General features: G+C 40.3%; 1 protein-coding gene across 3 annotated transcripts in view; it reads right to left on the bottom strand.

Annotated features, from left to right (window-relative positions):
- EXPH5 (exophilin 5) overlaps positions 1-15,362 on the bottom strand; it is a 71,607-nt gene that overhangs the window by 38,942 nt on the left and 17,303 nt on the right. Inside the window, exon 1 of one of the 3 annotated variants that reach the window (XM_033120426.1) lies at positions 14,679-15,090. The exons of the other annotated variants lie outside the window; for them this stretch is intronic. The gene's annotated coding sequence lies outside the window, so the exon portion shown is untranslated. Of the gene's footprint in view, positions 1-14,678; positions 15,091-15,362 lie in introns of those variants that run through there. 3 annotated transcript variants of the gene reach the window in all.

Here is a 15,362-nt window from a genome sequence, read left to right as displayed (position 1 = left end):
CCCACACAGGAATTCAAACGCATTTTTGTTTCATGTTGCCCAGCAACCACACACAGAAAAAGCACAAATGGAGTGCATGGGTCAGGAACCATGTCCCGAGTCAGAGCTTAAACATCCCGTTCATATCATACGGAAGCTGCATCAGTCTGTCCAAGCAAGAACCTTTTCAAAACACTCCAACCCCCAGGAAACTCACCATCTCAGGAAAGTGTTGCCCCTTTGTTTTCCTGCTCCAGAAAGGTGATACTTCCAGGTGGAGATTTCGTATGGCTCATTCTCCAGGGAAAGCTTTAGGACAACTATGGTGAGTTCTCAGCCAGGGAGGGGCAGAGTAAAGACAGCAAAAGCCCTGGTCAGTGGCTGCCATGGCAGCTTTATAATCCAGGGCCCGGCCTCTCCTCTCCCTGTTGATCTTCTAAAAAGATGTTTTTTGAGAGCCTTTACCCTGACATCAGAACCTGTTTTGGGCTTAGTCCATTGCCAAGACTAAGGGAGGGGCAGGGATTAGAAAAAGCAAGCAGGTGTATGGAAAAAACTGTGCTCTTTTGTTAGTAGTAAAGTTAAACCATAGAAAGAAATCTGGAGGAAGGGAAGATCAGGTAAGGAAAAGTGATAAACTAAAGCAAGCAACAACAACAAAAAATAACACATCTTTAGAACTCAGAGTGTCAGCAAAATAATGGCACCAGTTTCTGTATTCATATTGTTAAGCTGTGGGGATAGAGCCAGGAGTGCAGTTTCCAGGCTCTCGGCCTCACGCGGAAAGGTGCTGGCTCGGGTAGTAAATGACTATCAACTGTGATTGGATGGTCGTCTGCTGTGACTGGTTGGCTGTTGGGTGTAACCAGTTGGCCAATTGGCCACTGATATAACTGCCGTGACTGCATTGGTTGGTTGGTTGGCTGGTTGGCAGGTAGAAAAGTGGATGGTGGATTGCGGATCATGTGGATCCTACTTCGTGTGTCACCCCCAGCCGCCAGCAAGAATACAGTGGTATGACTCCCCTATCAGGGTGTCAAGCGGGAGCTGAGACCCTGCGTGACACCCTGCATGACACATGCCAAGCTAGATAATAAAGCCCATTTAAACTCCTTGAATGGCTGTGATTGAGATTACCCGATCTAGAATAAAAGATGACCTTTTATAAATATTTTAAATTGAGCATTGTAACATTCCTATCCAGGAATTTATTCTCACATGACACAGGGTCACAACAGAAGGAAAAAATAAATTGTCTAAATAACACTAATGATGTGTAATTCTGATTCAAATCACAGCGAGTGATCTCTTACCAGTTAGTCCCTCTAAAGAAGGTGCTGTAGAAAGACTAGCTGACCACTTGGAGGTCCACTTAGAGTTTAAGTGCCAATCAGGGCTTTTCTGTCTTCCTAGGTTTATCTTTTTAAAATCCATTTATGACTTTTACTCAAATCACCTGAGAAACACCAGTGTCACCTCTGCATTTACCAAATTATATTGAATTTCTTGTCGTGTACCTGATTGAGCCTCTGTATTTCAGCCTGAAGAGTCCCAATCATAGTTCTCATGTGTCAGTTGCCCTTTCATTACCTTTGCCCTTTCCTTCTGTTGTTTCTCTCAGGATCCATCACATGATTAAAAAGAAACAACTAGAAGAGGATTTATGATTCCACATTCAAAGTGACAATAACTTTATGCAAGATGGAGATAATATTTTGTGTTATGTCTGGTACCTTCATGGTGCTGCTGAATGTTATGGGAACCTTGCACATTGTATCAGCACTTTGCTCCCAGAGGAGGAAACTGGGCCTGCAATTAAATGTTAAGTGTGTATCATGTGACAGCCACTGTGCTGGATGCTTCCATATAAGTTATCGCATTTAATCACCACAGATGCCCGAGAAGGTAGCTATTATTATATTCATATTACAGTAAAAGGAATTGAAGCTATGAAAGGTAAAACAAACAAACAAACAAACAACAAAACTTGCCTGTGGTTATAAAGTGGTGAATGAAAGAGCTAGGCTTCTACTTAGCTTCAGACCCCCATGATCCAGCATGGTAACATGTGTTGAGTGAGTATAGGTATTATTTTCCAGAGCCTGAATTATTTAACACTTGCATGTCTCTGTACTTTTTTGCATCCTAGTTGTCTTGCCACTGGATTGTCAGCTCCCTATGCAGAGTACCAGACTTCCTGAACACACAGCACGCCGTGACTAAATATTTGTTGAATAATCCAATAAATAAACACAAAAGAATTAAAAACTGGAATTTTTAGCCTTTACTCTCTACTTATTCCTCTTTATACAGATGCTCAGACATCTTCCACTGAAACTTGCAAGACAAGAGTTAATGCAAGTTCATTGTTAGGGTTCTATAATTGTAGGGAAGCTGCAGAATTGAATATAAATGGCTGTTATAGGGCTGTTACTGTAAAGGTGTAACTCAGGGAATCAATAAGATGGTTAGACATAGCTAGTCTGCAGTCTGATCCACTTGATATTCAGCTGTTTTCTCTTTGTTTCTCTTCCTCACTGCCCAATTTAATCACTCTGCTTTCCCAAGGCTACATGCATACCTTGATAATCTAACTAATCAGCAGAACACTAACTTGCAAGAAACTGAGTCAGCCCTCCGGACACCAGCAACCAGGCTGCAATTCTTGACTGTGATTCTCTGTCAGATGACATATGAATCACCCATAAGACAGGATTCGAGATAACCATTGCAGAACAAACTGGACCCCAGGAGATGTTCTCCTGGAAGAGTCATATGACTAACTCCCCCTTTCCTTTGTTCTACTTCCTGTGTACCTATAAAGACTTTTACCATTCTAGGAATGGGGAGATGGCCTTTTGACAGGAGTCTGCCATCCTCCCAGAATGCCGGCATACTGAATAAACCTGCTTTTCTTTCCACCAACCTTGTCTCTCAATTTTTAACTTTTCATGCAGCAGGCAGCCGGACCTTAGCACGGTAACATTACTAGCACAACTACAAGGCAGGTTAGAGCCAATAAGTTCTGATGCATAAAGTGTATGATCTCAATATCTTGGATTTGCTATTATACATTTATTTGTATATTTACATGTTTTGTTATTGTGTTATATCATATCATATCATATGTCCTAGCCTATTTATCACAGCATGTCATTCATGGCTTCTTTCCAAAGATGAGTATGAGGTGGGATCAAAAACTACGGTGAATGTTTAAACAACAAAAAAATTATTACAGTAAAAGACGCATTGCTATTATTACCTCTCAAAATACTCCCCCTTGCATCAAACACACTTATCTCATCGTTCTTGCCACTTTCTGAAGCAGTTCTGGAAGTCCTCTTTCGTGACTGTCTTTAGTTGCGCTGTCATGGCTGCCTCGATGTCCTGAATTGATTCAAAACGTTTACCTTTTATGGTCATTTTAACTTTGGGGAAGAGCAAAAAGTCACACAGTACCAGATTCGGTGAATAAAGTGAATGAAGACACATCGTAATGTTTTTATTTGACAGAAATTGCCATTGCAGAAGTGATGTGTGATACCGAGCCTTTCTGATGTGATCACAGAATATGGTGAATGCTGCTGCCGAGTGCCATCCAATGGAAAGGCAGGGATCTTCAATATCAGAAGTGGCGTGTCAAAACTTAGTAACCGTGTGTGACAAGTTTCAACTTGTTCAGTGCAGTCAGTTGGGTGTGAGCTATGGTTGAGAGAAGGTGTGTTTTAAAATCATCCTCCATCATGAAAATGCTCCATGTCACACATCACTTCTGGTATACATCAATTTCCGTCAAATAAAAACATTATGGCATGTCCTCATCCACCTTATTCACCAGATCTGGCACTGTACAACTTCTGTCTCTTCCCTAAAGTCAAAAGGACCATAAAAGGTAAACATTTTGAATCAATTCAGGACATGGAAGCAGCCATGACAGGGCAACTAAAGACACTCATGAAAAAGGACTTCCAGAACTGCTTCAGAAAGTGGCAAGGACGATGGGATAGGTGTGTTTGAAGCAAGGGAGAGTATTTTGAGGGGGATTAAAGGCAATGTGTCTTTTACTGTAATAATTTTTTTTTTTATTTAAACATTCACTGTATTGTTTGATCATACCTCGAATATCCCAAATTCTGACCATACCCTCTATACTGCTAGGTAAGTAGACTTAGGTAACAAGACATATCTAGTGCATCTCTCTTTCATTTTTATGAATAAGAATGCAGAGCATATTTTTGTCTCATATTTGTGCAATTTAATGTTAATTCTTATATCATGTCCTGCCAAGAAAAGAGACAGAAAGAGGATTGGTATTGAGGAGCATAGGCAATGCCATACGGTTGAAAGTAAGTGATGCCCCCATAGTTTCATTCTGGGTCCAGGCAGAAAAGTCACAAGACTGTATTGCCTCCACTGTAATTAATATCCCCCATTGTTTTATTGAAATTACTTCACCCTCTGTGTCATGCAAACTTAAAGATGTTAGAAAACGAACTCCAATCTAACATTCTGGAAGTAGCTTTAACTTTAAGCTTCAATATGAGACTCCTTCCTCCCACTCATACCCACATACACTGACTAAATAGGCAAGCTAAGAGGAAAGAAAGATAGTTCTCAAATAGCTATTCAGTCTTTGCTTCAGGACACAGAATCCTGAGAAAATGCCCTGGGTTTCCTAAATGCCACACTGAATGTATTATTGCCCCTCGGTTCCCATCAAGGGTCATGGAAACTCAGAAGTCCATGACTGCAAATTATTATCCACTGCAGGATTCACAGACTGAGTCAAAGACGGTTTGATATGGACATCTGATAAAGCTCATTGGCTTGGATTACAGTTTGTAGTACATGTTCAAAAAGTTAACCCCTGAAGTAACCCTTATCCAAATGGTTGCTGCCTTTGCCAAGTTCTCTCTAGCAAAGCTGCTTCACAATTATCAGCTTGGGTTTAAACTGCTTTTCTCCATCTAGGGAGCTGACAGACCGACATTCCACCTTCTCAGAAATTACTGTACAATCACACATCAAAGTGCTTTACTTTGAACATTTCCCCCTGAATCCTTGTACTAAATGTTGTCCTTAGAATTATTATTCTGCTGATCAGTTATTCCAAAAACACATAATATTTTCATGTGGTATTATCTCACCTAGAAGTTTATTACATTTTTGTCTTTAGATGTAGTTACATTTATTCACCCAAACAACACTCCTAAAATGCACTCCTAGAATGACTATAACAAAATCAGTACCTTGAGTGAAATGAAGTAATGCTACAGTACAAATGCATGTGCCTTCTCTTAATTATGTAAATTATTTGTGGAATCTTAACATTTGTATAAAAGTTATTTTACTGGTAATATTGTTATACGTTATTATTTGCTATCATGTTAACTTTCAGATTTTAGTACCTAAGTTCTTCTTTCTCAATACAAAGACAATTTGTGATCATTGCTCATAATGTAACAAATGTTTTATCATAAATCTCAATAGGTCTTTGGAGAAAAAGGCTAAATGAAGCTTCGTTACATAATAAAACTGATAATGGAGCATTGTAGGTTATGTACTTTAAATGGATATGTCTGAGGTAATGCCAGGTGTATTTTACAGAATTGGAAAAGAAAAGAACTTGGTATAGGCATATGGGTGTGGCTTATTCTTTATTAACAATGACCTTAGATTTTAAAAGTCATCATCTATTTAGCTTTCAGTTCCTTTGGACTTGTTTGCAAAAATGTTTTTCTTTCAGGTAGGATAAAGTAATGTATAACAAAGAAAAAGAAACATGGATACCTGATTCCCCCAACTTTCTGTTTTGGTTAAAATCATTCTGGCACCTCTATTCTCTTTATTGATATGCAAAAATAGGATTCAGGCCACAGAAATAATGAATTAAACATGGTGGTAGATCTGTCTGAGAGACTTGGACTACTTTTCTAGCACATAGGCAGTGTACGAAGTTCTGGGAGCCTGTCCCACTTAGAGCAAAGTGGTTGTGGGTAGTTGCTGTGCTTTGCGTCATGTGTTCTAAACCTTTTAGCAACCCTGGCCCTAATTAACCAAACCAGGGATTTGTGCTTGACCCCAAAACTAAACATGAGCAAAAATACTGCCCAGCTGATGTGCTTTACTTTGAAAAGTAATAAAAAAGTTAAAATGTCCTTCGTTTTAGCATGCTTTAAAATCATGATGACAAGTAAGACAAACTAAAGTGACACAGAAGATTAGAGATACACAGTGAGAGACATTAAGCAGTACCATGAGTAGAAGCTGTGATGCAACAGAGTTACAAAGAGGCAGAGCCAGGGGGCAGAGAGGAAAGTGCTAAGAAGAAAATCAGCTGTGGCAATGGAAGCAAACAGGGAGAAGCAGAGCAGAGTAGTTGAGCCGCAAGTCTGGCTGTTTATCATCCTGGTTGATTGTCACCAGAATGCTGCTTTCTTCTGATCAACTTTCCAATTCCCAAGGATTGGCTGTGCAGGATGAGGCTGTTTCCTGTATTTCCTTACTTCCCCACTGTAGACCACAATGAAGTGCCATCCATCACATAACTAAAACAGCCAGCCATAGCAATAGATAGGAATCCGCTCACAAGGCAGTTTTTCAACATTGGGACAGGAAATTTCAAATGTTAACAAAACTGACTTTGATTCATTATAACATTTTAAATTTGTTTTCTAATTATGAAAGTAAAATTGCACTCATAAATATGATTTGGAAAACACAGAAAAGCTTGAAGAAAAAAAAAAAGGCACTCATAATCCCCTATTAAAGAGAAAACCACAGGCCCAGAATGGCATCACTTGTGCTACAGCCCATGATACCAAATCTAGACTTAATACCTGACCTGGTTGCTGTTTTGACCTTCACCAGTAATGTAATCTTAAGGAACCAGTCTGGAACTTTCTGGTCCATACCAGTGAGGTAATCTGTCACACTGGCCATCTCCAAGCTCCCCTTAGTAAGAAGAGGCAATCTGCATGATAAAACCCTTGCCATTCCTCCCCGCTACCCTCCAATGATGATATCCTGGTTTAAAAATAATCTTTCCTTTTGCTAATAACTCCTTCGCCACAACCTTCTTCCTGTAAAAAGCTTCCATTTTATAAAACCCCTTGGAGCTCGCTTCTCGTTGCTAGATGGGATGCTGCCTAATTCATGAATCCCTTAGTAAAGCCTATTAGATCTTCAAATTTACTCTGTTGAACAGCCCATAACCAGAGATACTGCAGTGTGTGCGTATGTCCACCTACGTAGCATTTTAAAGCAGGGGTAACAGGCTATTACACTGAAAACCAGCCTGTCTGTTTTAGCTGAGGCATAAAATGAAGAGATTCCGCTTATCCAAGAGAACTGTGAAAAGACTAATCAGAACATGCTTGGTAGGATTTACAAAATCAAACTAAAAAAAGCCAAAGCCTTTCCCTTATGTTTTCTTTTCGTTTTATAGTTTCCAGTCTTCTGTTTAAGGCTTTAGCCCATTTTAGGTTGATTTTTGTGTAGGGTCCAGTTTCATTCTTTTGCATGTAGATATCCAGTTTTCCCAACACCATTTGTTGAAAAGATTATCTTTTCTCCATTGTGTATTCTTGGCACCCTTGTCAAAGATCAGTTGACATGTATGCATGAATTTATTTCTTGGCTCTCTACTCTGTTCCATTTGTCTAATCTTTATGCCAGTACCATATTGTTTTAATTACTGTAGCTTTGTAACATATTCTGAAATCAGGAGGTGGGATGTGATTTCATGGATATGACAACAAAAGCAAAAAGAGACAAGTGGGGCTATATCACACTAAAAAGCTTCAGCACAGCAAATTAAACAATAGGGTGAAAAGGCAACCTGTGGAATAGGAGAAAAATAGATGCAAACTATATCTCTGATAAAGGGTTAATTTCTAAAATATATAAGGACCTCCTACCACTCAGTAGCAAATAAATAACCTGATTTAAAAATGAGCTAAGGACTTGAATAGACATGTCTCCAAAGAAGGCATACAAATTGCACAATGTCAATAATCATCAGGTAAATGCAAATCAAAACCACAACGAGATATTACCTTGTACTCATTAGGATGGCTATTATAAAAACAAAAGAGAGAGAGAAACTGTTGGCAAGGATGAGAAAACTGGAACCCTTGTCACTGTTGATGGGAATGCAAAATGACATAGCTACTATGAAAAACAGTATGGAGGTTCCCCAAAAATTTAAAAATAGAACTATCATATGGTCCAGCTATTCCACTTCTGGAAATATATCTGAAGGAAACGAAAACACTAGGTCTAAGAGATATCTATACACTCATGTGCACAGCAGCATTATTCACAATGGTAAAGATGTAGAAACAATCCATCAGTAGATGAAGGAATAAATAAATAAAATATGGTATATACATACAATGGAATATTATTCAGCCTTTGAAAAGAAGGAAATCCTACAATATGCAACAATGGTGGATGAACCTTGCAGAAATTATGCTAAGTGAAATAAGCCAGTCACAAAAGGACAAATACTGCATGATTCCATGATATGAGGCTTCTAAATTAGTCAGACTTGTAGTGGCAAAGAGTAGAATGGTGGATGTCAGGGGTTGGGGAGAGAGAAATGGGGAGTTGCTTATCAACATGTATAAAATTTCAGTTGCATGAATGAGTAAGTTCTGCTCTACAACATTGCACCTATAGATAACAGTGCTGTGGTTTGCACTGAAAAATCTGTTGAGAGGGTTGATCTCATGTTCAGTGTTCACACAGACACACACACACACACACACACACGCACACACCCAAAGCCCTCGTGTTAGGGTTACAAGTCCCCTTATCCACATTGAGTCAGAAGACTAGAGACACTGGGAGTCTTTCTTTAGAGAGAGGGCTTCAACAGTACCACTGAAAGAGCTTAGCATATGCCCCTTACAGTTTTGGGGAAACGCTGGCTGGTGTTTGACTCTTGCCCTAGACGTGTAAGTTTGAGAAATGGGGGCCAGGCAGCCCACAGTGAAGAAGTAAAGGGAGATTGTTCGGCTGGTAATCAGTCCTTGCTTCCAGGGCTTCTCAGGCAGAAAGGGTGTGCATGTTTCCCGTGGACAAGATGACGGCCACAGGAGAGTCTGAGGAGATGTGGCTTCTCTCACATGAGAGCTGGCTCAAGAGGTGAAGAGACTTACGAGGCTGTGGGTGAACCACTGGATTCCTAGGAACATTGTGGGGTTGGCAGAGAGCAAGGGAGAGCCCATCCCATCAAGAGAGCTGCAGAACAGTGCCTGACTATGGATGCATTTCTGAAAACCCTACATGATCACTAAGAGGCAAATTTAAACATCTGTCCAACCAGAGAGTGTGAATCCCAGTCAAGCAAGAGCTCTTCAGCATATTGTATGTCCCTTAAGCCACCCCCTCCAACCCAAACTTGTATCTCTCCTCCCATCCACACTCTACTTCAACTCTGGAATAGCCAAAAACCACCATCGAGGGAGTGAAGAGGCAGAGGCTTATGGGGAAAGGGAGGATCAGATCCCTCCTCACTGTTATAGGCTTCTCACTGCGGCAAGCTCTGGCTGCGTGAGGGGCAATGGCTGCTGCTCTGAGTGAAGCTGAATTAATTCGGGACTGGACGATCAAATTATCGGACTGAATTGAGACTGTGTTTTGTGTCTCCAAGTGACCAAAGGACTTCTATTACCTAAGAGTGAGCAGAAAAGTCATGGGACTCCCGCATTTAATTCAGTAGCATTTAAAGGCAAAACTGAAGATGTTTTCTGGTTATATTATTATCATATGATATATATGGTTATATTATCATCATATATATGAGTCCTGCTCATTCCACATGCCAGTTATACATGTATGAATTTAAAAAATGTTTTTATACTATAAATACTGTTTCGCAGTCAATGTTTCCCACTTAGCATTATATTAAGAACGCTGTGTTACACCAATGTTATTTTACCATTGTATCTTTATGCCATAGTATACGTACGTACTCCCATATTATTAGATACATCAGCTGTTTCTAATTTTTTACAGCTATATTGTTGAAATGAACATGCTTCAGAACTAGCATGGTACACAACTCTGATAAATTTCTTAGGATAAATTTCCTTGAAATAGAATCACCAGGCGAAAGGATGAACATGTTTCCATGACTTATGAAACACGTCGCCAAATTGCTCTGGAGAAAGGTTACACCAAATTTTTCTCCAACAATCAGATTCTATATGAGAACCAATTTTCCCAAGCCCTTGCCAACATTAGGTATTATTGTTCTTATTAATCTTTGCTAATCTGATACCTAATAAGCAAAAACATGGGCCTTTTCATTTAAAAAAATTCTTTGAGTACTAGAGAGGTAGAACATTATTTCATATGTTTATTTGATATGCGTCATTTTTTATGACTTAATCTGCTCAAAACCTTTGCTTATTATTTTAACCAGGTGTCACTGAAAATATTAGTTCTTTGAAGTTGAAGGCAAAGGGCCAAAAGGATGGCAGAATTGGCAACTCTTGGTATTTGTTTCAAAGTGTAGTGCACAGACTGGTCTGTGTGTCACTGAGCAGGGCACTGAAAATGCCGCGGAGCAGTGCTGAGTGCTGTCTGCAGCGCTCCGCATCCTCTGGGTTATTTGCCTCCTATTGTTCTTGCTTCTGTTCAGGTTGCAGGGCTAAGTACAAAGAGGTATAATGTGGCCGAACTAACCAGACACCATTGTGTCTAACACTATCTTCATCTTTTCCCAGCCAGTTGGCACGGTCGCATAAAATCACTGTCTGAGCTCACGTGAGGGTGCTGGGCCTGGATGGTGGGAAGAATCAGATGATGGGTTCTAATCCCTTTGTTACTTGGGCTGATCGAATGACAGCTATGTTTCTCGTTCTCCTCATCTTTAAAACTCAGTTCTTTACGACCAGATCCCACGCTTATCTATCTGGACTTGCTTTCCATTAACCTGTCATTTAAACCCTAGGTGCCAACCCTTCCAAACTCTGTGCCACGCATGCTTTCTAGGTCTTTTTCCAAGTTACCCTTCCTCCTTACACAATCTTTTCCCACAATCTAACTCAGGGCTGGAACTTAGCTAAAAGATTGAAAAGTGGTATTTGAGTGGGAAAAAAAAATGAATTCAGTTAAACTATAATGAGCATTTAAATTTGTAAGAAAGAGTTGAAGACACTGGGAAATTTAAGATGTAACAGTGGGAAAAGATATGTATAAAATAGCTGTAATATATAACACAAGACATGATAGAGCATTAAAAGAGAAAGTTTCTCTACCTTCAACACTTCTGACACTAACTATTTTGGAATCAGTGCAGACCCCACCGGTTAAGGGCTCAGTCCCACAAAACTGACCCCAATTTAGATACCAATCTCAAGTCCAGGCCTCCAGTACTTCTGATTGACCAACTGACTATAAACTGGAGGTTCCCATGACCTCCTCTTCAGGTTTAATAATTTTCTAGAACAGCTCACAGGTAAATAGCTTATGTGCTCTTACCAATTTATTACTAAAGATATTTTAAAGGATACAAATGAACAGCCAGATATGAAGAGATACATAGGACAAGGTCCAGAAAGGTCCTGAGCACAGAAGCTTCTGTCCACATGGAGTTTGGGTTATGCCACCCTCCTGACACATAGACACATTCATGTCCACCAGCCCAGAAGCTTTCTGAACTTTGTTGTTTAGGGTTTTATGGAGGCTCCCTGATGTAGGCATGATTGATTAAATCATTGGCCACTGTTGATGAAGTCAATCTCCAGCTTCCCTCTCTCTCTTCCTCTTGGAGGTCAGGTGGTGGGGCTGAAAGTTCCAACCCCTCCGATCACCTAGTTAGTTCCTCTGGAAACCAGACCTCATCCTCCAAGACTCACCTCATTAGCATAAACTCAAGTGTGGTTGAAAGGGGCTTATGAATAAGGAAAGATACTCCTCTCACCCCTACCCTTCAGGAAATTTCAGGGGTTTAGAAAGGCAGGAACTGGGGACAAAGACTATATATATATACCAAAATGTATACACATTTTAAGAGAGGAAAAAACTGTATTAAAACTGTAATACTCAACATATACCAATAACAAAAGATGAATATAAGTCATACAATTCACGTGTATACATTTTTGTGGCACTCCCAGTGTATGTGTGTGTGTGTGTCTGTGTGTATTTCTTATTATATCACAATCATATAATAGAAACCAAGACTCTTGCTTTGGGATCATAAATAAGATTAATTCTGGCTAAGGCCTGAGAAAGCATTCATGAAGATGTGTCCTAAAGGACAGGTAGTGTAACCACAGAACCAGCTATAAGTGCTCCTATCCTGTTTAACAAGACACTTTTCTGCTTTTCAGAGACAACAGACCAAAACCACAAGTCATGCAGCAGAGGAGAGAACTTTGACCTCCACTGCACTTGGAATTAAAGCCTTACATTCCTCCCCCGCCACCCCGTCCCCTAACCAAAAGACTGGGACAGAACCTGAACTTGAACACCAGAACCCTTGCAGAAGTGAATGGTCTATAGTCCTGGAAGATGCAGTGCTGACACCCTTTACCATTAAATGCCAAGTTTCAAGTCCTCCAGTAAAAACTTGCCCCACCAGCACTTCCTCTTACGTGTTTCCCCTGACCCCTGAAAAACCTTTAACCTAGTCCAGGGAGCAAGATGGACTTTAGGCACTATTACGTCTCCCATCTTCTCAGGAGCCTTCTCAGGAAAAACCTTTGACCTTCCACTAACTACCTAAAAGAATTTAGATAGAGTACCTGCTCCAGGAAAGGAGCTACAGTGTTTCCCCGAAAATAAGACCGGGTCTTATATTAAGGTTTGCTCCAAAAGATGCATTAGGGCTTATGTCCAGGGGATGTCATCCTGAAAAATCCGGTGAGGTCTTATTTTGGGGGAAACACGGTATCATCAAAGGTAACTAGTCGATTATGAACTAGCCTGTGATAGGGAGGAAGGCCCCTTTGATCCAAGTCCTCTCTGTGTCTCATTGCTAAAGAGGACCCAGGATTTCTTTTCCAAACAACTTGCTTTTCATCTCCATGTGAATTGCCTTCCTGCCCTTTGAAGTCCCAACCCCCACTTCTCCTTAGCTCCTTGGCAAATAAACCTTAACTGCCCGATTTGTCCTCTGGTCCCATATTCTTATTCATTATTATTCATATATATATATATATATTATTCATATATATATATTATTCATAGATATATATATGTAATAATTTGGTTATTTCCCCCTGTTAATTTGCCTTGTGTCAATTTGATTATTAGACTAGCCAGAAGACTTTAGAAGGGTAGAAGTAAAATTATTTTCCTCCCCAATAGTTTGTTTTTGTTTTGTTTGTTTGTTGCAAGGGGTCATAGGACGTTTTTATTTGCTGGCCTTGCATCAAGAGAAATTGTCCAAATTTACTCATGGAGATCCACCATTATCTATTAATATTTTCATTGCTGTCCTGTGTCATTGAGTTATAAATAAGAAACCCTAAAACTCTGAAAATCTCTCAATTCCTTGGTAGATACACACAGATAGTACTGAGAAGCCTCAGTGCTAAGGCCATCCAGTCTTCTGGAGGCTTCCTATGCTCTCATGTAAAGAACAGGACTTGGACGGAAAGCTAAAGATGTCATTTTGTGGCCTTATGCCTGTCACTCACAGAAACACCGACACATTTGGCAATTGAGTGCTCCCTGATTTAGCAGATTCATCTAAAAGCCTAAGGCACAGCGATAGGTGCCACAACCCTTTAATACACAGTTAACTTCTGTTTTATCAAAATGATTTTGTACTGCTCTGCTATTCATCGTTTACAGAATAAAAAAAAAGTTCATCTAAATTTCATTCTCTATGTGCAAGGTTGTTAAAAATTAGTGAACATCTAGTAGAAGATACTGAAGGTGAACAGATCCCTGGGAGGAGGAGGGAAGGAATTCAGGTGTGATGGAATGCTCCAGCAAGCCAGCGGTTACCCACAATACACAAACACAAGTCCTTCTCTTAAGGACTTTAGTTCCCAATATTGTCCTTAATAGCCATTCTGAATTGAAGACGTACATGCGCCAGCTACTGTTTAAAGCTCAGTAAGTATGTTATGTAGAATTGGTTCAGTGGAACTGTTAACAAGTCATAATTGCAAGTCATTCTCCTCTTACCCACCTTCCACTTATCTACATCCAATTACCTTTAAGGCCGGCCTTTTTATGAAGGCTTTCATAATAATTTCAGCTCCCATCCATATTTCTCTCACTCCAAAAACCTAGTCTCTTTGCCACCCATTAGGCACTTAGTCATGTGCAGTCTCACAATAATATTTAAATTTTCATGCCCTGTCGTTCCCAAATAGATTATCAATTTTTTGAGTTCTACACTTTGCATTTACCATAGCAGACTATACAGCCCATAAAACAGTAGGTCCTCAAAATATTTGTTAAGTATCTCTTATTTTAATAAAATTGAAAATATCACTTATTCTAATCCCCTGAAGATGTTGGGATTTATTTAAGTAAACTCTCACCATGATAAACTTGGAAAGGGGATATCTTTTTCATTTATCATGTGCCAGCTGAAGATAACATTCTCAGCCTTGCTGCTGGCTTTAAACCCAGAGCTGTGCATTCAATATAGTCAAGCAAATTTTGGAATACCAGGGCCAAATGATCTCTCTGCCACGGGCTTCATCCTGTGCACAGCAGCTTACCTGGTGGGTGCTGGGTAGCACACGGTAGAATGATGGCTTTGCCTCTCTCCTCAGTGACTCTGGACAAGCTTCCAAACCAAGGTCACCGTGCCCTAGGCTGGAGGGCAGGGCACACCGAAGACAGAGAATCCCTCACTTGCTGAAGCGGAAATACACTTCTGCTGACCCCGGAACGAAGAGGAGGGTGCTGCTGAACAGCCCGCTTGCTGCTACTTTACAGGGGTAAACAGCCACTTGAAATGAAATGTCTTGTTTTTTTTGTTTTTTGTTTTGCAGGGGAAAAGGGTGTTTCGATGATCAGTTGGTCTTAATTATTTTTGCTTTGAGAAGGAGAGAGATACAGCTCCTGACAGAATTCCAAAGCCGAAAGGGAGGAAATGAAACCACTTGCGGTTGCATCTGGCTGGCTGTGCACCTGCTGTCTGGCAGGCTGTTCACCTCGGCTTGCCCGGGTGGTGTCCCTGTGGGCCAATCAGTCCCTCTGCTATTGTCAGGTGGCTGCTTTCGGCTTCTCCCCAGAAGTCCTTTACCAGGCCATCTGGAGCTGGGGAACAAGTTTCAACTTGCCTGGCCAGAATTCTGCTTTGAAATCTGCCCACTCCTCACTTCATTCCCAATCCTGGTCACAGGCCAAAAACTTGACCTTAATTGCCAGGAAGTAACATTCATCAAGAGGTAAACATA

Source organism: Rhinolophus ferrumequinum, chromosome 11, assembly GCF_004115265.2.
Source record: "Rhinolophus ferrumequinum isolate MPI-CBG mRhiFer1 chromosome 11, mRhiFer1_v1.p, whole genome shotgun sequence".
Classification (NCBI taxonomy): Eukaryota; Metazoa; Chordata; class Mammalia; order Chiroptera; family Rhinolophidae; genus Rhinolophus; species Rhinolophus ferrumequinum.
The sequence above is the reverse complement of the archived record's forward strand: the minus strand, read 5'-3'. Positions and strand labels throughout refer to the sequence as shown.